General features: G+C 40.6%; 1 protein-coding gene across 13 annotated transcripts in view; it reads right to left on the reverse strand.

The window, feature by feature from the left end:
* FNDC3B (fibronectin type III domain containing 3B) overlaps positions 1–23,411 on the reverse strand; it is a 363,980-nt gene that overhangs the window by 217,195 nt on the left and 123,374 nt on the right. The window contains exon 1 of one of the 13 annotated variants that reach the window (XM_039488538.1): positions 16,784–16,802. The exons of 11 other annotated variants lie outside the window; for them this stretch is intronic. The gene's annotated coding sequence lies outside the window, so the exon portion shown is untranslated. Of the gene's footprint in view, positions 1–1,375; positions 1,396–16,783; positions 16,803–23,411 lie in introns of those variants that run through there. One more of the 13 variants, XM_039488537.1, reaches the window with a different exon arrangement.

A 23,411-nucleotide genomic window follows, 5' to 3' on the forward strand; every position in this document is an offset into this window, starting at 1 on the left:
ACCTTCACTTCCCCTCTAAACCATGACCTTTAAAAAAAACAAACCCCACACATACGTCAACCTTTCTTCCTCAATTGTGTTTTTTTATGTTCTTAAGCAATTCCCAATTATCATTCACATTTTTCTGATTAAATTCTTCCTCACAGCTGATTTGGCTCATAATTTTTTCAGCTTTGCGAAACTGGCCATTTTAAAAGACCAAGTGTGTATGTGTGCATTTTGGACTTTATTCTATTTGCACATTACAAGTGTGATCAAATCAATTACTTGTATCTAAGGTACCATTAATTTTTAGCTCGTAATCAGTTCTTTGTCTGTTAAGGCTAGGTCTAATACAGAATAATTCTGTGTTGGTTGCAACAATTTTTTTTTGATGTAGGAAAATACAAAATAATAAACAAGACATGAAATAACAAACTGTGGAAATAAGGAAAAGTTATCTTCAACCTAACGGACATGAAGTACTTTACCTGCATCAATTCTCTCAACACCACTACCCCAGGATAAAAATATTTCTAAGTATTCATGAATGATGTACTAAGACAAGAAATAAAGAGCCCTGTCCTGGGACGCTCACAGTCTAAATGGCAAACACAGACAAGACAAAATAGATGCACCAGCTGATCCATAAAAAAGTGCTCTCTCAGTGTGTTTGTTTTTATTTCTTTAGTTCTAATTTTAAAATTTTTCCCATCCCTTGTTTTTATTTCCCCATATCTTTTATAGAACCCTGGGGTGGAGAAAGCATTTTATTGATATGAGTTAGTATTATTAGACCCACTTTAACAATGGATAAACTCACATTAAGTATTTTTACCTAAGGTCACATCACAAAGTCAACAGCAGAAACCAGGAGATCCAGCCTTTGTTCTAACCACTTAATCACATATTAAGTCATGCATCTTTGTTCTTTTAGTAAGAATCAGCTATGTTAATTACATTTAGATTTTTCTGCTTGTTTACAAAAATTCAGATTCAGGAGTCAGGCTGAGAGGCTGAATTTTCATAAGTACATTTTGTTATTATATAAAGCATTGCTTTTCCATCACTCATCTACTTCTAGAGAGTAAAAATAACTTGATTTACAGCTTGTCAATTTAATGGTGAAGGGAAAAATATTTTTAAAACTCCTTCAACTGGTCCCGTAAATTCTATTTTCTGTCCCAATTTTAAATGATGCAAGGGTCAAAGTCCAACAAAGAACCCCTTTACCATGTCAAGAACTAATATCTGCAGCTTCTCCATTGGTCTCTCATTCCTGATCCCACTTGTAGAACTTCAAGAAAATTGAACCATGGTTCTCAAAAGCAGCAGAATGAACACTAGTTTCAAGCTGTCTATCATATTGAGCCAAAGAAACAAGTTATAACCAGACCTGTTCGAATAACTTCAGTCTTTGGAATGTGTGTAGTTTCACCATACCATGAAGAATCTATGCTATTATGCAAATCATCTCTTCCTCCACTAGAAAAAAAAGTGTATCATGTTCAGAAACTTAACTATTTTATGGGTATTTTGTAGTCAAGTAATACTGCAGTGAATGCAGAAACCAAGCTCATTTACAGGTATTTTATAGAAGTGTGTGCTATACTCAAGTAATTTGCCAGTATTTAATTGTGCAGTATACCACAAGGACCTCAGAAAATTAACTTCCAGCTACAATTTATAACTTACTGTGAAGTGCCTATAAATTTGTGTATTCAGAAGGCACACTAGATTATATAATTAATGTTGGGTCTTGCAAGGAAAGTGAAAGGCATGTGCAAATTTAATGTTTTTACTGTCTCGCCACTTAGTTGTGGTTCTGTTTTTCCTCTTTAATTCTTCTTGCCATAAACAACTGACTACACTTTATGACAATAATCTCTTCAGAATCAGCTGTAACTATAGAAACAATAGAGTTGTTAAAGCAGTGACTTTTTTCAACAAACGCTTAATAAAAAGTGCTTCCTTGTTTATCTCCTTTTATGTGGGGAGAGTTATGGACCAGTGGTACAGAACACAAACCTGAGACCAATTTTGATCCCAGTTTTAAAAGATTTCCTCTTTGGCCTTCTGTAACTCTGTGCTTTAGTTTCACCATCGGCAAAACAGGATACTTCATTCAGCTGTGAGAATTAATTAATAATTGATTGCAAAGTGCTTCGAAAATGGAAATTGATGAGCCATACTCTGAAAGGAACCAAGTGCTTATTAAGATTACATTTTTTAATTACAGAGCAGGAACATTTCTTTTTTCAGTGTAGAAGGAAATTTTAGTATTGTTGAAAGTGAGCAACTAACACGATCAGGTGATGCAGACTTTATGAAAGCTTCCCTATCCAGCTCTCCAAACACACCTCGCTCCTAACACGCATTGCACTGATTTATGGAAAGGATAAGTTAGGCTCGCATAGAGGCCACTGAAGTCACTGGGTTCAAAGACCTGGCCACACAAATCCTATTGTAGAAGCAGGGCACCACTGTAGTAGTTTTGCATACGGATCCGTGTTGACAAGGAGTAATACCATAACAATATCGTATTTAGAACCTAAGTCTCAGAAGACAAAAGGACTACATGTATAAACCCATCATACCTCAGCCTCTATTAACTGAATTTGTAAAAGAAAATTAATTCTGCTAGAATGAATGTCTGGTCCCATCTGTTAGGGACACAGAAAGAATACATTTTGCAAATCAAATGAATTGTGTATTAATTCTTACACCTACAATTTTTGCTCAGGGAGAAATTGCAATACATCCCATTCTCTTTGCAAGAACCAAGTTTAATTTATCAAAAACTAGCAACAAACAGTAAAATCAAGACATTGCAATAGTTCCTTCTTTTTACTTCTTCCCCTTTCTATCTACTCCTTTGAGAATGTCATCTTTGGTTCTTATTTGGTCACTAACAGTTTGGTGCGATTATGGATAGATCAGTGAAGGCTGAAAGAAATATTTCTCAAGTCAGAAAGTCTGAACACAAGAGGACCTATTCAAGCCATGATGGAGTGCCTCACAGAGCCTGCAATATGTTCAGAGTTGGCAAACACAGATCTGTTTGGACAGTAAGTACAGCCATCCACTCAGCAAATATCAGCATTCCTATTAGTCCACAGCAAGGAGAACCAGACACTGCAAGCCCTTCTCTAGGTTTCTAGCAACCCATGGGGATAGGTCTCTAGAACAAAAAGGTCTTTGTCTGAAACTTAGAATTCAGTAAGTACAACAGCTTTTGAGAAAGCGTCGTCTCTCTGCTCAGCACTATGTTTAGATCTAAAAATTATTAAAAAGTTGAAAAACTGATGGGAAATACTTAAGAATTACATTTAAGCGCATGCTCAATAACTTAATCCTCGGACAGAACTACAAAACTGTCTGTCTACACACTTATCTGGTCCCACCAACGCAGTATTTAAATGCCTTCAGATAGAAAGGCCAGTGAATTACAAATGCATTAGACAAGGCTATGCCCCATTAAGAATTATTTTTGCAAGATTTTGTTTTTAATCACCGGCAACCAGAGCAACAGCAAGTTTCAGCTTTCACAGGGAGTCCGAGGCTCTCAAAAAAAGTTGACAATGTTGTAAGAGCTGGAAATATACATAAACTCTGACTCCTCCCTATCGTGCCCAGGGTAGCATTCCTTTGTCCCAAAGACTGCAACACAATTGTCAGCCTCCCCTAATTACGCTCCTGTCACCGATTGTTATTAGCTAGCTCACAGCCAAGGCAATGAAATAGGAACGGTTCATATAATGGTCTTTCACTTCTGGGCTCTTTTCATGTTACAGTAGAAAACTCTACCATGTTAATCAATTCTCTTCCCCTCCTCCCCCATTATATTTGTAAAGACATTGCTTCTGCCTTTACAGAATTTCTAACTGATTTGGGAATATGAAATCAGCTCTCGCTACAAGAAGTTGAAATGTCTCGTTAGCACACAAAGAATGTGATATGATGGGCCAGTAAGCCTTCAGGCTACCAGTTGAACCATTTCCCTTTACTTACCCCCATGTACACTTTCAACTATTGCTAATTTTTATATTTATAGCTATTAACCTTGATAGGGAGGCCTAGTTCACATTAGATGTACTTGCCAATTGTCCCACTTCCATCAGAACTGTCTCAGGATTTTAAATGCAGTTAGGATGTTCACAGTCCCAGGAAATTCATACTAGATTAAAAAAAAAACCCCACTACATTAAAAAATGTTTTGCTTGCAAAATTGTGCACCCAGGCTCCTTTCTCAATCCACCCCCTCCAATCCCTACAACCTTTAGAGTCTGACTCTTATCCCCTCTGCATTCCAGTCCTGCTGTTTCCTCCTCCATTTTGTCTGAGCACCAACAGGAGAGACAAGGAAGGCACAGGCAAGGCAGCGTGCCCGCTCTCAGTTCCAGTGCCCAGGCCTAGTTCCAGCGCACAACAACTTAGAAGCAGGAATTGCAGGGAAAGTCTTGCTCAGCCCCTGCATCCCTGGGCTGGAGCACGCCCAATGCAAATGGAATCTTTGGAGAATTTAGCTGCTAAATACTAACTAGTCCCTGAGTATGCGCAAATTGAGAATTTTCAAAGGCTTTATAACTTGGCCAAATTTGAAGTATTTTTCACATCCACAGCAAAAGACTTCCTTGACGGAAGGGCAATCCTCCCGCCAAATTTCAAGTCTCTAGGGCCACCAGTCTTTGGAGCAGAGCATCTCAGTGAAGTGATGGAAATTGCTTTTTTTGTTTGTTTTTTAACATGAGCAAAACAACATTTCCCCCTAATCTCTCTCAGAAACAACTGAACCATTTTTTGCTGAAACGCCACCAAAAAAAAAAAAGGGGGGGGGCAGCCAGAGACAGACATCCGGCATAGGAAATTTCATCTTGAACAGCTGAAGTTTGGCAAAGTTATAAGCAAGTGAAAATAGTTTCATAATGGAAAGTGTTAGGCTGCCTTAACTAGAGGCGGTGCTACCACCTCTGCCTATAACTTATTTAACTGGTGTCATCACTATAGATGCTATGCTAAACAGGCAAGGGGCTAGTGTCCACATTCTGACTTTTTTGTCCCTCTCTCTGCCTTAGGCACACTCTAAACTTGGGCTGGGAGAAGCTGATGCAGGAAGCAGGGGGAGCAGGCAGCCTCCCTCAGCCTCGTGGTTGGCCTGCACAGCAACCAGGGCTGCCAACTCTCCTAATACTGTCTTGAATACTAATTTTTTTGCAACATGGCTATTGACCTCTCGCAATCTCGTGAAAAGTTCCTGGCAGTTTGGGATTCCTGCCTGCATAATGGCTGTAGCTGCCACAAACTGCTGCTGGGAGACTGAGCAGACAGCTTTGAGCTAGAGGCCGCAGAAGGCGCTGCTCTGCTTGCTGCATCTTGCCCCAGCTTTTCCTGCTGGGGATAAAGACAGCCACCCATGAGGCAAGTGGAAAGCAGGGAACTGGCTCGTACCCATCATCTCCCTCTATCCACCACTAAGTGGGGCAGGGAGAAGGGGATCCTAGGAAAATGGCCTCTCCCCACTTGCCTATCAACCCTACAGGGAGTCAGCTGCAGCCTGCTTGCACTCTCCCAGAAATGGGCAGGGGCTGGGGCTGGAGGTGAGGAAGAAGTGATTTGGAGCTGCGGAGAGGCAGTATTTAGGGGTGGTGGTGGAGACATGGACAGGAGTCAGAGACAGTGTTCTGGGGACAGGAGGAGCTGAGCTGGGGTGGGGTGAGGATCTGAGCAGGCCGTAATCCCAGGAGGGAGAGATAAAGGAGCTGAGCAGGGGGCTGTAAAAGGGGTGGGAAATGGGTAGGGGCTGTGCCCAGCGGAAATAAAAAGAACAAGGTAGGGGGCTGTTGGAGGGAAGTGATGCAGAGGGCCGGACACTGGGGATCATTGCCTGGGGAAGGGATGGTGTGGGTTTTTTTAGGGGAGGGAGGAATTCGGGGGGGTGGGGGAGGGGAGGGGAAGATGTCCCACCTTTCAAACACAACTAAAAGGGAGGAGGTCCCCCAACGTGTGTGTGCTCATGTGTGTATTATTTGTGCATTGAAAGAGGAATTTCCTGAAACACTCACTCACAGAAGGGGGTGATTCCACCTCAGAAGTTCAGAAATCACCAAACCGACCAAAAACAGCATGAGGGGTTTAAAAAAAAGAGCCCATCATGATTTCAAGCCAATCTTGCTCCTCCCTCCTGTCCTGTGATTTTTGGACTTGTAGGTTGGCAGGCAGTGTTGTTCCTCTTCTCTCCACCATACACAGTGGAAGCATCAACATAACTTCATAGGAATTAGGAGAGCTCTTTTTTTTTTTTTTAATTATTTTTTGAAAAGCTTATAGAAAAATTCTAAATTCTCACTGTAATAAAACACCACCCAGTCTAAATCTAAATACATATTCTTCTGTTTAAAAGGACATAATATAAAATTCTGTCTAAAAGGCTTTCCTCCAAATGTGGGTTTTAGGGTATTTTTTTAAACCTACAGTATAACAAAATTATTTCCACAGAAACTTTGGAACTTTAATCAAACCTTACTGAAGAGTACTGTATGTCCCACTGGATAAATAGAGACTCTGATAGGGTTAAGTGCCATTTCTGGCCCTAAAAGGTGACTAGGCATTAGACCTTAAACCTGGCACTAGTCCAGGACATAATACTGCATATCCTACACCCTAAACAGTGTACGGGGACACTGTCAAATAAATATTTGGGTGAAAAGAAACATTTTTGTTGAAATTTTCATTTTATTTTATTTTCAAAATCGCGGTTCTCTGCAGCTTCTCAGAAGCTTGGAATGTTAGAATCCCAGGAGAGATGGATTAGCGGGCAGAGAGCAGGTGAGGCAGTCAGATGTAATGTATCCTATGGATACTGCCACCACAAATTTTATGTGATTTAGACGGACAGATCACTATCACAATTCTTCCGTCTATCACTGAAATGAAGCTCTCCCTTTGGTGAAATGCAGCAACTGTTTAACAACACACAGCAAGACAATGACATTCTAGGGCAGAAAGAGAAGAAAAGTACCATAAACTAATTGAAACTGCAGGAGAAAATTTATGTAGGCTGAATATATATTGGAATTCAGCCAGAACACTAGATCTAACCACCCCATCCTTTATCATGCTTTAAAGGGGAAGGAAAAAAAGGTCTAAAGAAAGAGACAGCAAATTATAAGATTCACACGCTTAAGAAAAAAAAAATCACAATATGCTAGCACTTGACTTCTTTCATGTTTTTCTGCTGTGTATATTAAACTGTATCATTGCCCTTCTCTTACAAAGGAATATCCAATTTCCTAGTGGACAACCTGAGTAGCCAAGTAATTTTTTGCACACTAGCCAGCATACTAATTGAGCCTGTGGATCTAGAATAAAGAACTGTAGCTATACAGGGCTGGAAGGGAACCTGAGAGATCATCTAATCCAGCCCTCTTCACTGAGGCAGGACCAAGTAAATATAGATCATTCCTAACAGGTGTTTGTCTAACTTGTTCTTAACCTCCAATAACAGGGATTCCACACCCTCCATTGGAAGTCTATTCCAGTGCTTCATTATCCTTATATTTTTAGAAAGTTTTTCTTAATATCTAAACCTCGCTTGCTGCAGATTAAAGCAATTACATCCTGTCCCACTTATATTATAAATAAATATTTACAAATTGGCCTCATTCTGCAAGGCGCTGAGCACTCTCAATTGCCATTTGACAGAGTTGAGAGTCCCCAGCAGGTCACAGCGGGCACTCAGCACCTTGCAAGTATGGAATCATATATTCTGGCTCTGACTTGAATCAAAAGCAAATTCTCCGTGTATTGATGTGAAGAACTGGTCCAATTACCAAGAGCTGAGCAAGGCTCAGCACTTGCCATATGTAGAGATTTCTGCCGACAGTTTCAACCGACAGGAGGGTTCGTGTCACAGTTTTCATGTTTGAACCAACCTCAAAATGAAGGTATGTGAAACAAGCCAAGTTTAACATAGGTAGGGTGAAATGCACTCCTCTGAAGAGGACCCCCTGAAGCTTTAACGGGACTTATGTACTGCACTGGCCTTATGCTGCTCCTAACCACAGGGGTGAATTTCACACTTCGCGTTTTACATGTTTGAGACGCGAGACTATAAATCAGTTCAGGTTTGATTTAGCAGCCTGGGTTCTCTTGAAAGGTGTGTGTGAAGCTCAATGAAGCTTTCAATGAAACCTTCGTGATGCCTCCTCCACAGCAATGAATAATAGAGTCTCCATAGTGTGCAACAGCACAGAGAAGCCATTACTTCACCAAGGTAACTCAGTAACTTAATGAAAAGGGTTCCTTAGCAACACAGCAGCAAGCTTTGGACAAAGCATTAGGATTAATGTACCTTGGAGGCTTGTGGACATAGTTTTGGGTAGAGGTCTGAATTTGGCTTATCAAACTAGGAATCAGAGAACACCCAAAAAATGCATTAAAAAACCTCTAGGAAAGAAAATTTTAAAAACAATTATTGACCTAAACATTCAGAAATGATTAAACCATTGGATATTTATGGACAGCAATTTATATGCTATGCATTAGAATGAATTCCATAGCCCTAACTCCATATTTTAAACCACTAAACTTGGAATTCAAGATCTATAGCATCAGCAATCTCTTCATTGAGATAAAACCCTGTATTTAACCAGAAACCATGCCTCTGTCCATATATACAAAGTAGCTTTTGTACTAAAAGGAAAACCGGATAAAAAGCATGGAGAAATTGTAATAATCTCTACACTAGAGATTATTTAACCTATACTGAAAAGAACCCAGGCCTTAAGAGTTTTATCTGTGGAGCTTTCTAAGCCCCATGAAGAAAAATGCACAAAGTAATCCTAGTAATTTGATGTTTACAAGAGTATCATACTAAACCACTTACAGAACAGGCTTATATAATACATTGTTTCTTCAGTCTTTTCTGTTAAGTGAGTTGCCTTCTGTTCATTATTTTATCTCAGAGTAGCAATTCTATTATAAACATGCCAAGCATGAAAAGAATTCTAATCACACCAGGTAGAGAGACCTGGAAGTTACTAGCCCTTCTGGTACCAGTTTGCTTCAGCACATGCTAATACTGTGTGAATCATTTATACAAAAAAGCAGAAATTCAGTGTCCCAATAGATGACAAAGAAAATTATTTTATTTGCAAGTCACTTCATTTTTTCGGAAGCTTAACCTGGTTATCTATTCATCTTCATGGACAAGACACTGACAGTAAAACAGCTTTCCTTTGAAACAGATGGTTTTAATACTTGGCGTTATGAGCAGAAGCTCCTAAAATAACAAAGTTTTTGAGATGGTGAAGTACAGTACAACTTTTAATAAAGTATCACTGGATGAAATCCCTCTGCCTACATTCATTTCTAACCACTGATGTTCTTAGTTTTTAAATTTTTAAATATGGAATTAAGACAACCTGCTAGAAATTAGTCTTGTATGCTCTCAACAGCCTGACTGGATTCCTTGTACCAACACTACTCATGATCTGCAAGAGTCATTGTGAGTAGAAGATTTCTGGGTTTTAATGAACCATGCTTTGCCATCTGGAGACTGAGCAAATCAGAAGCAACTTCACTACAGTCACGGGAATTAATTACACTGGTATAAAATCATTTAAAATTATCACAAAATCTAGGCTTTACTGTTTTAAAATCTTGAAAATAGAACAGGTAATCTTATTTGATTTTTTTTATGCCATCATAGATTAAATGAGAACTATTGAATTAGTCAATCTATGATGATTTTTGAGCAAGAAGTAATTGATTCCAAGAGGCAGCCAACAAGTAGCAAAACCAGAATAGAAATTGGATTAAGGGACTGCATAAATACACAGCTTTACAATAGAACTCTATCAGTTTATGTAGGTGTTTAAGCTGTGCTCATCCCCACAGTATCTGAACAAGAAAGTTAATTGGTGTAAACACCAGTGTTGATATGCTTAGTCACAATTTTAGTCAGTCTGCTCTAGCACTTGTTTGACAAGTCTCAGGAACATTGGCCCTTTGCGAAGATTAGTAGTGCTTTTCTGTTTTGGGGCTTTGTAGAAAAACCACAAAACCCTCAAATAATTTCTGTATTCCTATTATTACAGGCCAACTTCCTTATTACTTAGTACCTATACAGAAATCAGCAGCTAATTGTAGTAGTAGATCATTACCTGATAAACTTATATACACAGAAGTGTAGGGTTTTTCTTAATTATTAATTTTTAATTATTAATTGTATTTATTTAAAACATACTTTTTGGGCCTCAAGAATATTTTGGATTTGTTGACGGTACAAACCCAAGCCCATACCTGCTCTCAGGTAGATGTGAATCTGTAAAAGAAAGAATACGCAGGAAGAAAGAGAAAGAATTTAAATACAAAGTGGATGTTTCTGAATATATTTACAGCTGATCAGCTTAGGGCAGACTGCCTACTTTAGAATAATATTTGTTAACTCTCTTGCATGTACAGCTGTCCAATTATGGCATAATCAATCTTCCAATGACCAGTGTTTCCAAATCTGGAGGTTGCCAGATTGATCCAGGGGGGACACAGGCCAGGAAAAGCAGCATGATGTACTATTCTTCCCAATGTAAACATTATGAAAGTGGCTCCCTTGCAACCATGAATCCGTGCTGTCCATTAATGCAGTCAGCTGTGAGAGGAGTTCACTTGTACAGACTAGGACATCAGTCCACTGGCATGAGGCTTCTTTTTTCTGTTTTCATGGTACTCCACTCAGCCATGGAACCATGAAGCCATTGCATCTCACAAATGAGCATTTAGTGAGTGACAGAATGGGGAGGAACAGGCACCACACAAATAAAAAAACAATAAAAAGAGCAAAAAAGAAGGAAAAAGAGAACAAACAAAACAGGAGGGTGGGAAGGGTAAGAACAGAAACAGAAAAGGCCAGCAGAGAGATTATGGACAGAAAAAGAAGAGCAGACAGTAACCAGGAACATGCAAGGCATCAGAAGACAGACTGGAGTTGGATCTATCTGCAAATCTTTTATTACAAGGAGAGTTCTGACAAAAAGTTGGGAACCACTGCACTGACCATCCAGAGATAACACTGAATATTAAGTGTTTCAAATAGTTTGGAAAAAAAATTAAAATGGTAAAATGATTTCAAAATCAAAAGGCTGCAATGACATTAAAAAAAATCCCTACTTTGTATAGCAATGGCACTTGTTGCTAATGGGCATCTGTTGTGTTTTTATAATGAAAACTAGATCAAATTTTAAAGTCCTCACTTGAAATACTGTGAACAGATGAACAATCAATAGTGCCAGATTCAGTCCCCACACCACATACAATTACAACATTAGCTTTAAATGTAGCAAAGGACAAACAAAAAGAGGAAGCAATTAGACTGACACATTTCGTGTTTGAAGGCAAACTTAGTCCAGGGCTACACTACAAACGTACACTGGTATAACTATGTTACTCAGGGATGTGAAAAGTCCACACCCCCTGAGCAGTGCAGTTATAGACCCCATCGGCGTAATAGCATTTTCACTGAAGCGCTACAGCAGCGCAGCTGCACCAGTGTGCACCAAGAACACGTAGAGGCATGAGGGGACAGACAGGGGTTGGATCTATCTGCACATCACCACTGCAGCGTTTTAAGAGTAGACCTGCACTTAGGAATTGTTCTTTATTGATGCCGTGGAATCTTACAAAAGTGAAAAAAATTGGTTCAATAAAAATAGGGATGGAAGGAAAGAGTTTAAATGCAGGTATAACACAGCAAAGCATGCTGTACCTACTGAATGCTCAGATACGTAAATATTTCTGCAAGATAGTCATAAATACTGCAGTCAAACACATACTACATTAGGCCCTGATCCTACAAATGTCTGTTTGGTCAGATACCTGTGCCCACACAGAATCCCACTGATTTCAAAAGGGGGGGTGCAACTTCACCATGCCAGTTGCAAGATCTGGGCCTTAGTGGTTATGCATTAAGATATAGATTATGAAGCACTGATCACAAACATACAATACAGATAATCCACAAAATTATAGCTAAACAAAACTGCTACCTATGATAAACCAGGTATCAGATCACTCTGTAAGTTGCAATGGTTTTCTTTAAAACATGAAGCACATTCTGTATTGAGAGGTACTGTAGTAACTCCAGCTAATGGCCTATCATTTAAACCTTATTAATCAATGGTGCATTATTAACACTTTCATTAGTGGGACCTTTTGTTTTCTTGTAAGCAGTCCCTTTCTTAGTGAATGAACACACACACAACCTCCTCAGGCAAGGAATTCCACAGGTTGACTGTGCGCTGTGTGAAGAAGAACTTTCTTTTATTTCTTTTAAACATACTGCCCATTAATTTCATTTGGTTGCCCCTAGTTCTTATATTATGGGAACAACTGTGACGGGTTGGATCACAGAAACCCCTTTGGGGCTGCCAACCAATGTGCCAAGACTACTTCTGCCCCTGCTTTCCCTGCCAATCTGGGACTCCAGAACCCTGCCTGGTTGTGCTATACACGCTTGCCAGCTACAAACACAGACCCAGGTCTGAACCACGTCCCACAAATTGCAGGCTTAACTGAAACCAGCTTAAGAAGTGTTCTTGTCTCTAACAACCAGATGCCCAACTCCCAATGGGGTCCAAACCCCAAATAAATCTGTTTTACCCTGTATAAAGCTTATGCAGGGTAAACTCAAATTGTTCACCCTCTATTACACTAATAGTGAGATATGCACAGCTGTTTGCCGCCCCTCCCCCCAGGTATTAATACATACTCTGGATTAAATAATAAGTAAAAAGTGAATTTATTAAATACAGAAAGTAGGATTTAAGTGGTTCCAAGTAGTAACAGACAGAACAAAGTGAATTACCAAGCAAAATGAATAAAACATACAAGTCTATTCTACTGCCTAATACAGTAAGAAAACTGAATACAGATACAACCTCACCCTCAGAGGTATTCCAGTAAGTTTCCTTTTACAGACTAGTCTCCTTCTAGTATGGGTCCAGCAATCACTCACCCCCCTTGTAGTTACTGTCCTTTGTTCCAGTTTCTTTCAGATATCCTTTGGGGTGGAGAGGCTATCACTTGAGTCAGCTGAAGACAAAATGGAGGGGTCTCCTAGGGCCTTAAATAGACTTTCTCTTGTGGGTGGAGACCCCCTCCCCCCCATGCAAAGTCCAGCTCCAAGATGGAGTTTTAGAGTCACATGCAAGTCACATGTCCATGCATGACTGAGTTCCTTACCAGCCAAGCCACATTCCTGGGAAAGCTCAGATGTGGACTGGCGTCTCCAAGTTCACTGTTGGCTTAAGGGCTTCTTGATTGGGCACTTACTGAGAATAGTCTCTTCTCAGGAAGCTGACCAACTGCTTCCCTGAGGCTATTTAAAATTAAACAAGTATACAGCCAATATTCATAACTTCGAGTACAAAAATGACACATGCATACAAATACGATAAATATATTCAGAAGATCATAACCTTTGAAGAGATATGTTACATGGCATATGTAGCATAAAACATATTCCAGTTATGTCATATTCCCATAAAGCATTATAGGGTGCAACATCACAACAAGTAAATAACTTTTCCTTATTCACTTTCTCCACAACACTCATGATTTTATATACTTCTATCATATCTCCCCTTAGTCTCCTCTTTTCCAAGCTGAAAAGTCCTAGCCTCTTTAATCTCTCCTCATATGGGACCCGTTCCAAACCCCTAATCATTTTAGTTGCCCCTCGCTGAACCTTTTCTAATGCCAGTATATCTTTTTCAAGATAAGGAGACCACATCTGTACGCAGTATTCAAGATGTGGGCGTACCATGTTTCCTGTCTTTTAACCAGTTCTCAATCCATGAAAAGATTTCCCACTTATCCCATGACAACTTAATTTACTTAAAAATCTTTGGTGAGGGACCTTGTCAAAGGCTTTCTGGAAATCTAAGTACACTAAGTCCACCGGATCCCCCTTGTCCACATGTTTGTTGACCCCTTCAAAGAACTCTAATAGATTAGTAAGACACGATTTCCTTTTACAGAAACCATGTTGACTTTTGCCCAACAATTTATGTTCTTCTATGTGTCTGACAATTTTATTCTTTACTATTGTTTCAACTAATTTGCCCAGTACTGATGTTAGACTTACCGGTCTGTAATTGCTGGGATCACCTCTAGAGCCCTTTTTAAATATTGGCGTTACATTAGCTATCTTCCAGCCATTGGGTACAGAAGCTGATTTAAAAGACAGGTTACAAACCCCAGTTAATAGTTCTGCAATTTCACATTTGAGTTCTTTCAGAACTCCTGGGTGAATGTCATCTGGTCCACACTTGTTACTGTTAAATTTACCAATTAATTCCAAAACCTCCTCTAGTGACACTTCAATCTGTGACAATTCCTCAGATTTGTCACCTACAAAGGATGGCTCAGATTTGGGAATCTCCCTAACATCCTTAGCCGTGAAGACTGAAGCAAAGAATTCATTTAGTTTCTCCACAATGACTTTATCGTCTTTAAAGTGCTCCTTTTTTATCTCAATCATCCAGGGGCCCCACTGGTTGTTTAGCAGGCTTCCTGCTTCTGATGTACTTAAACATTTTGTTATTACCTTTGGAGTTTTTGGCTAACTGTTCTTCAAACTCCATTTTGGCTTTTCTTATTACATTTTTACTCTTAATTTGGCAGTGTTTAGGCTCCTTTCTATTTACCTCACTAGGATTTGATTCCACTTTTTAAAAGGTGTCTTTATCTCTCACTGCTTCTTTTACATGTTCGTTAAGCCATGATGGCTCTTTTTTAGTTCCTTTACTGTGTTTTTTAATTTAGGGTATACATTGAAGTTGGGCCTCTATTATGGTGTCTTTAAAAAGTGTCCATGCAGCTTGCAGGGATTTCACTCTAGTCACTGTATCTTTTAATTTCTGTTTAACCTCCTCATTTGCATAGTTCCCCTTTCCAAAATTAAATGCCACAGTGTTGGGCTGCTGAAGTGTTCTTCCCACCACAGGAATGTTAAATGTGATTATATTATGGCCACTATTTCCAAGCGGTCCTGTTATACTTACCTCTTGGACCAGCTCCTGCGCTCCACTCAGGACTAAATCGAGAGTTGTCTCTGCCCTTGTGGGTTCCTGTATCAGCTGCTCCAAGAAGCAGTCATTTAAAGTATCGAGAAATTTTGTCTCTGCATTTAGTTCCTGAGGTGACATGTACCCAGACAATATGGGGATAATTGAAATTCCACACTATTATTGAGTTCTTTATTTTGATAGCCTCTCTAATCTCCCTTAGCATTTCATAGTCACTATCACTGTCCACGTCAGGTGGTCGATAATAGATCCCTACTGTTACATTCTTATTGGAGCATGGAATTACTATCCATAGAGAGTCTATGGAACTTGTGGAGTCATTTAAGATTTTTACTTCATTTGATTCTCCATTTTCTTTCACATATAGTTCCACTTCCCCCCTCCTTTCCCCCCGCCCCCCATGCCCTGCACGACCTGTTCTGTCGTCCTGATATATTTTGTACCCTGGAATGATTGTGTCCCATTGATTGTCCTCACTCCACCAGGTTTCTGTGATGTCTATTATATCAATATCCTCCTTTATCACAAGGCACTCTAGTTCACCCATCTTATTATTTAGACTTCTAGCATTTGTGTACAAGCATTTTAAAAACCTGTCACTATTTGTCAGCCCTTTTCTTATGTGTCATTCTTTTTTATGTGAATGTTTCTCGTCTGATCTGGCCCTTACATTATCCTCTTCCATCCTCTCCTCCTGACTAAAACCTAGAGAATCTCTATCAGTAGACTCTCCTCTAAGAGAAGTCTCTGTCTGATCCCTGTGCTCCTCTGCAGCAATCAGCTTTCCCACAGCTCTTAGTTTAAAAACTGCTCTGCAACCTTTTCAATGTTAAGTGCCAGCAGTCTGGATCCACTTTGTAGAGAACAGTTACTACTGACAGACTTGTTTTATCAAAGGAAAATACTGGTACTGATAGCTCTTTAAAAGACCTGTCTAGTTAGTTAATTTCAGGGGAAATTTTTAAGAAAGCTGCATTAATATTAAATGAGCTCATCATGGTTAATGTAATTACAGTAAATATTAAGGAATTAAATTAATAGGCAGCAGGTTTAAAACAAAGATAAGGAAGAACTTTTTCACACAATGCACAAACTTTGGAACTCATTGCCAGGGGATACTGTGAAGACCAAAAGCATAACTTGGTTAAAAAAAGAATTAGATAAGTTCATAGAAGATAGGTCTATCAATCGCTATCAGCCAAGATGGTCAGGGACGCAACCCCATGCTGTGGGTATCCTTAAACCTCTGACTGCCAGAAACTGGGACTGGATTATATGGGATGGAACACTCAATAAATTACCCTGTTCTGTTAATTCCCGTTGAAACATCTGGCACTGGCCACTGTCAGAAGACAGGATACTGGGCTTGATGGACCAACTGATTCAGTACAGCCATTCTTACCATTACATCATCCTATCACATTACAGAACTATTGAATTCCTAGGAATGACAACCACACTATATCTAGAATTCCTAGAATTCTTTGGCACCATCAGGCCAGTATCATGACAACAGCAACTAAATTCTCGAGTGAGTTTGTCAGAAATCTGTTGCTAGCATAACTGTACATGGCAGTTTGGCAGACAGTAAATGGCAAGACATAAGCATTGTCAATAAGGCTTCCAAATCAACAGATTCCATTTCTCGACACAATAATAGATACTCTAAAGTGAAAAACTATACTCATTATAAAACAGCTCAAAAGCATATTAATGCTTACACGTTTGCTGTTAATCCTGTGGAAGGATTGCATGTGTCCTGTTTTCCCATATGCCGAGAGACAGCATCCAGCTGGAGGAAACAGGAGTGCCATGCTGAATTCAAGTCTGCATTTTCCCCGGCCATTCACATTGCTGGGCATGTGACACTTATCATATGAGAGTACCGGGTTTATGAAATGCAAAGTAACCTTGGTGGTGGCCTTCTGCTCACTGGAGACAAAAGCATAACCATGCAGAGTTTTGCTGTCACCAACTCAAATTTCAGACCAGAATTGTTGCTGAAAGATTTGCTAAAATTCATGATCCTTTCAAAATGAACCTCTGTATATTTATGAATTTGCATCCATATCCCGCAAAAATCACTCTTTCACGTGGTTCAGTCTGAATTTTGCCTATTTCAGTGGTGTCACAATGTGAATTTTTGTATTTTATTGAAACCTCAGAGTGAAACTTGGTGGTGTCTCGAATCCATGTAGATAAAAACCAAAGGAAACGCTTATATGAACTCCTGCAAAGTACGTGTGATACTTCACACAGCACTAATGGTTACAGTTCGAGTCCAGCAAAACAACAAGAGAACTCCACATAACCTTATGTGGGTTCAACATGATATACTGTTTGTCAATGTTATAGCAGGAGCACTAGTTGTTCAATTAAGTATTATATTCAAGGGTTAAAATAAGGCAAAAATTAGGCCCAATTTTGCAGCTGTCATTCACATGGGTAATTCATATCCAGAGAAGCATCCCATTGTAGTCAGTTGACTAAGTAAGAACAAGTTCTGAGAGTCAGTTTTTCAAGTTTAAGCCTATTATGTGTTATTCATTATCAATTATATGGAGAAGTGTGGCCTAGTGGATAGGACACTGGGCTTGGACTGAAGAGAGCTGAGGTTTATTCCCGGTACTGCCACTGGCCTACTTGGTAACCTGGGAGAAGTTACTTCACCTCTGTATCTCAGTTTCCCAAACTGCAAATTGGGAATAATGACAGTGTCTTCCTTTGTAAAAAGCTTTGAAATCTACTGATGAAAAGCACTACATTATTATTTAAACAATACTGTGTCATCTGCAAAATAATAATGTAGCAGTATAAAACCAAAAGGGACACATTCAGAACTAATATTTTTTTAAAATTTAATTCACTGTTAATCCTTCATGGTTGAGTTAGCCAGTGCAGCATGCCAACTTCATCAAGTAATTACACATCACAATGTGTACTGATTATGCACTATGTAACATAACCTAGTATGCACAACAGGGAAATAGCAATTTTTTTTCTATTTTTAGGGGAATATAACTATATGAATAAAGTTAAAGAAAGAAATAACAGGTCACTTATGGTTTTGGGCATCAGAAAGTGAGAACACATGACCTCACACCGTGTTTCAAAGTGACACATGTTTTAGAGGTCAGCAGGTAAAATTACACTTTAATCTGAGAAGTCTCATAATAATTCATTTCAATTTATAGGGTACGTATGCCCAAAGGCCTCATAAAATACTTTAGTAATCTAGTAAATCTTTCAAAACAATACAGCCACTTAAACATGTAGCATTAGACATACTTTTTCATTTGACAGCTTCATCTAGTCAGAAATGTGCACACTGAGCCCAATTTCTAAAAATAGCCTGCAAAAATGCAGACCGATTCTGCATTTACAGAGGCAAATGAACACTTTAGGCTGCAGAACAGCATCTGCAATTTTGGCAGGCACTCTTCTTTGAAAATTGAGCACCCAATATTACGAAAAGTACATGCAAATGAGCTTCTCAGAATGTAAAATAAAATAACACAGAGCTTATAAGACGAGACCAGTGTGACACAACAGAAAAGATGACAGCTGGCATATATCATTCTCATTAGCATCTGCAGACTTATTTGTGAATAAATTACAAGACTGCCATGCAGAGCAATCACAGGATTCACATATTAGCCAGATGTTTATGTCTGACTTGGGCAAAAAGAGAATTTTAAAGATTAACCAGATGTATGTAGAAAGGCACTGACGAAGAAATGCTATGAAAATTTTAGGGTCATGAGAAGTTTTGTGTTTTTTTGTTTGTTGTCCTGTTAATAAATACAAGGGCTTTATTAAGTATTTACATAGTGCTGTAATTTTCCTTGGCCCTTTGGTAGAGATTTTTTTAAAAGACAGTCTCTGCCTCCAAGAGCTTACAATTAACAGAGTGAAGCCAGCAATCCCTCAATCATGCTAGCTGTGTTACTGAAGTAGGTAGGGCTATTTACCTGGATAAAGATTACTTACATTAGTAAGGGACTTGCAAACAGGGCACAATTCTGTACTGGTGTTCCCACATAAGAAATTTAGGGTCAGAGAATCCCCACTGGCTTCAAAGGCACCGGGTGCAATGCAACTGGAGGAATGCAAGAACAGATACTGTGCACAATTCATATGGCCTATGAATTTAGAATCCTAGTTAGCATAATAGCCAGCTACCAAAGGAAAACAGAACATCATTTTTAGGAATTAGGGATAAACTTAAGAAATTGTGATGCATCTTATACAATGTTCCTCTCTTTTTTAGGTGGTTTGGTGGAAACCCTGAATACTGAACCCAGGATTTGCTGTTTCTAAGTCAATTCTGTTAATAATTGAGGGTGTTTAAAAAAAAAAAAAAAGTTAACAAAGCATTTTCAGTTGAAGCAGCAAAGAATCCTGTGGCACCTTATAGACTAACAGACATTTTGCAGCATGAGCTTTCGTGGGTGAATACCCACTTCTTCGGATGCAAGTAGTGGAAATTTCCAGGGTATATATAAGCAAGCAAGAAGCAAGCTAGAGATAACGAGGTTAGATCAATCAGGGAGGATGAGGCCCTGTTCTAGCAGCTGAGGTGTGAAAACCAAGGGAGGAGAAACTGGTTCTGTAATTGGCAAGCCATTCACCATCTTTGTTTAATCCTGAGCTGATGGTGTCAAATTTGCAGATGAACTGGAGCTCAGCAGTTTCTCTTTGAAGTCTGGTCCTAAAGTTTTTTTGCTGCAGGATGGCCACCTTAAGATCTGCTATTGTGTAGCCAGGGAGGTTGAAGTGTTCTCCTACAGGTTTTTGTATATTGCCATTCCTAATCTCTGATTTGTGTCCATTTATCCTTTTCCTTAAGAGACTGCCCAGTTTGGCCGATGTACATAGCAGAGGGGCATTGCTGGCATATGATGGCATATATTACATTGGTGGACGTGCAGGTGACCTTTCAACTTTCAGTTGACCTTTCAGTGGGTTTGCCTTCCTACTGCGCTGTCTGCAATCGGTACAGGTATTGCTGCACATCTGCCTTTTGGTTTAGTTATGAAGTACTTTATATATGAAATCTTTAAAATCCCATTTGTGGACAACCAAGCAAGGGATAAAGGGTGGAACTCTGCCAAGGAGCTGCTGCTCATTTGCCAGTCTATTGCTCTAACAGTTTTGGTCAGTCTCTACCAGAAAGTATTTGTTGGCACACAGATGTGAAATTCTTAGATTATAACAAGCTTCCGGCAGGAAAAGAAATATCAAAGGTGTAAATAAAACCACAAATGTTAACTGAATGTCTGGTATTCTAAAGCCGGACAGGCTGGAATGCATTTTCTTCTGAATTGTAAGTCATGACCTTCTTAACATTTATACGTTCATTGATCAGCATGTACACCAGGGGTGGGCAAACTTTTTGGCCCAACAGCCACATCTGGGAATAGAAATTGTATGGCAGGCCAAGAATGCTCATGAAATTGGGGTTGGGGCGCGGGAGGGGTGAGGGCTCTGGTTGGGGGTGCAGGCTCTGGGGTGGGGCCAGAAATGAGGCATTCAGGGTGCAGAAGAGGGCTCCAGGCTGGGGCAGGAGAGTGCGGTGCGGTGCGAGGGGGGGGGGTTAAGAGGGCTCTGGCTGGGGGTGCAGGCTCTGAGGTGGGGCTGGGGATGAGGAGTTTGGAGTGTAGGAGGGTGTTCCTGGCTGGGATCGAGGGGTTGGGGTGCAGAAAAGGATGCAGGCTCCAGTTTGGGTTGCGGGCTCTGGGGTGCAGAAGGGGGCTCCGGAAGATGAGCGTGGGTTCAGGGTTGGGGCAGGGGTGCGGGACGTGGTGCAGGCTCCAGCTGGGGATGAGGGCTCTCGGGTGGTGCTGGGGATGAGGGGTTGGGGGTACAGGAGGGGGCTCTGGGCTGGGATCGAGGGGTTCAGAGGGTGGGAGGGAGATCAGGGCTGGGGCAGGAGGTTGGGGTGCAGGAAAGGATGCAGGCTCCAGTTTGGGGTGTGGGCTCTGGGGTGCAGGACGGGGCTCCGGAAGATGGGAGGGGGATCAGGGTTGGGGGCAGGGGTGCGGGAAGGGGTGCAGGCTCCAGCTGGGGGAGAGGGCTCTGGGGTGGGGCTGGGGATGAGCGGTCTGAGGTGCAGGAGGGGGCTCTGGGCTGGGATTGAGGGGTTCAGAGGGTGGGAGGGGGATCAGGGCTGGGGCAAGGGGTTGGGGTGCAGGGAGAAGCTCAAGGGTGCAGGCTCCGGGCAGCACTTACCTCAAGCAGCTCCTGGAAGCGGAGGCCATGTCCCCCCTCCAGCTCCTACGCAGAGACGCAGCCAGGCAGCTCTGCGCACTGCCCCATCCGCAGGCACCACCCCTACAGCTCCCAATGGCCACAGTTCCTGGCCAATCGGAGATGCAGGGGCAGCGACTGGGGCAGGGGCAATGTGCAGAGCGGAGGCCCCTGGGTACCACTACACGTAGGAGCCGGAACGGAGCCATGCCGCTGCTTTTGGGAGCCACGTAAAGCGGCCCCCAATCATGCTCCCCAGCTGGAGTGCCGGAGTGGGGCAAGCATCAGAGCCCACTCCCCAGCGAGACCTCGAGGGCCGGATTAAAATGGCTGGTGGGCTAGATCTGGTCCATGGACCATAGTTTGCCCACCCCTGATGTACACTGTAAGCGTATAATTAAGGCTTACACTTTTCATTTTGAACTGATATTTACCTGGTGAGTCTCTTAAAGGGTTTAGTTTTTTGTTTTTTTTTTAAATGTGAGTGACTTTTCAGTTGCAATCCTGATGCTAATCAGTCTCACAAAACATCACAACTCTTCTGCTCAGACCTAATAGATCCTCTTAGCATGAATCTGACTTAACTATGAGATGGATGACCAACAGGAGAGCAAGACACAAACTAAAGGCCAAAGGACATTAGGTGCCTCTACAAGTAAACAAACACTAGTTTAAACCATAACACTGTACATCCCCCTTTTATCCAGAACAAGGGCACCTGTAAAAATGGCACCACACCTGTTTTGCGGGGGGGAAAAATCTACACACACAAAACCCTGCATTTGAGCAAGAAAACCAGGCAACTGTGTATGCAAAACAGATTTATGTGCTATCACCTGATATGTACATGCAAATATGGGCCCTTGAATGTACAGTGCTGCATGCACATTTTTGCAGGTGCACCACTGCATCCTGCTTTGAAAATTATGGTTAATTACGTTCTTATATTGTCAATTCTGGAAACAGGGTGCAAAAATAAATGTGTAGTTACACATGAATGTGCTACGACATTTTAAAAATATATATTAGCTCTTTAAGGAGTGCTGGAAAATATACTCTAAAATATAAAGAGTATAAAACAAAAAAAATGGAAATGGAAATCTAGGAATTCACATGGAGGTCTCAGATTTCCTACTGCCTATAACTACAACTTAACATTTTCTTATGTGACAGTCAGTGGAGAGGTCATTGCTGATATAATCCAAACAGATGGGTATGGCCGCTGAAGGGGAAGCAGACATGATCCGATTCTGTCTACACCTGACTCTGTTCTGCCACATTTGGCTCATCAGATTCTCTCTGAATGTGCATGGTATTGCACTGCTTTTCAGGACTGGCACGTCATTCTGTGCACATTGATTATGACGACCTTTGCATCTCAGCAAAAATGGAATTAGCCTTGGAATGAAAATGGTTTACAGTGCCTGTTCACTCAGATAAGCACAGTAAATAGCACGCACAGCGTATATATAAATAGCAGTTGAGACGAACACAGAGATGGGGAAAAGATAAAGACAGAGATAAAGATAGATATTAGGATACACATTTCCCAGGATAACACCACAGAACGAAAGCGATAAGCAGCTTCCTTGCATTTCATATATAAATCTAAGACAAAGCAATTACAGAGGTATTTAAATAAAGAATTCCATGTTCTTTGACATGCCCCGTTTTCTCAAACCTGGTCTACACTAGTAAATGAGGTTGGTATAACTATGTCACTCAGAGGTGTGAAAAATCCTTTCCCATGAGCAACACAGTTAAACCAATGTAACCCCCTGGTGTAGACAGCACCGGCTAGATCGATGGGAGAATTCTCCGGTTAACCTGGCTACAGCCTCTTGGGGAGGTGGATTACCTATGCCAATGAGAGACCCCCTTCTCAGCATAAGTAGCATCTTCACTGAAGCACTACAGCAGCACAACTGCATTGCTGCGGTGTTTTAAGTGTAGACAAGCCCCTAGATCTGTCCACACAAAGAAAGTGCTTGAATGATTTTATATTATAGTTAAAACCTAAAAGATTTTAGCAAAAAAAATGAATGCAATTTATAATTATCATCTTTGACTGGCTAGATCTTGCTTTACTCCCTTCATCTA

This window comes from Mauremys reevesii, linkage group 9 (genome assembly GCF_016161935.1).
Source record: "Mauremys reevesii isolate NIE-2019 linkage group 9, ASM1616193v1, whole genome shotgun sequence".
NCBI classification, from domain to species: domain Eukaryota; kingdom Metazoa; phylum Chordata; order Testudines; family Geoemydidae; genus Mauremys; species Mauremys reevesii.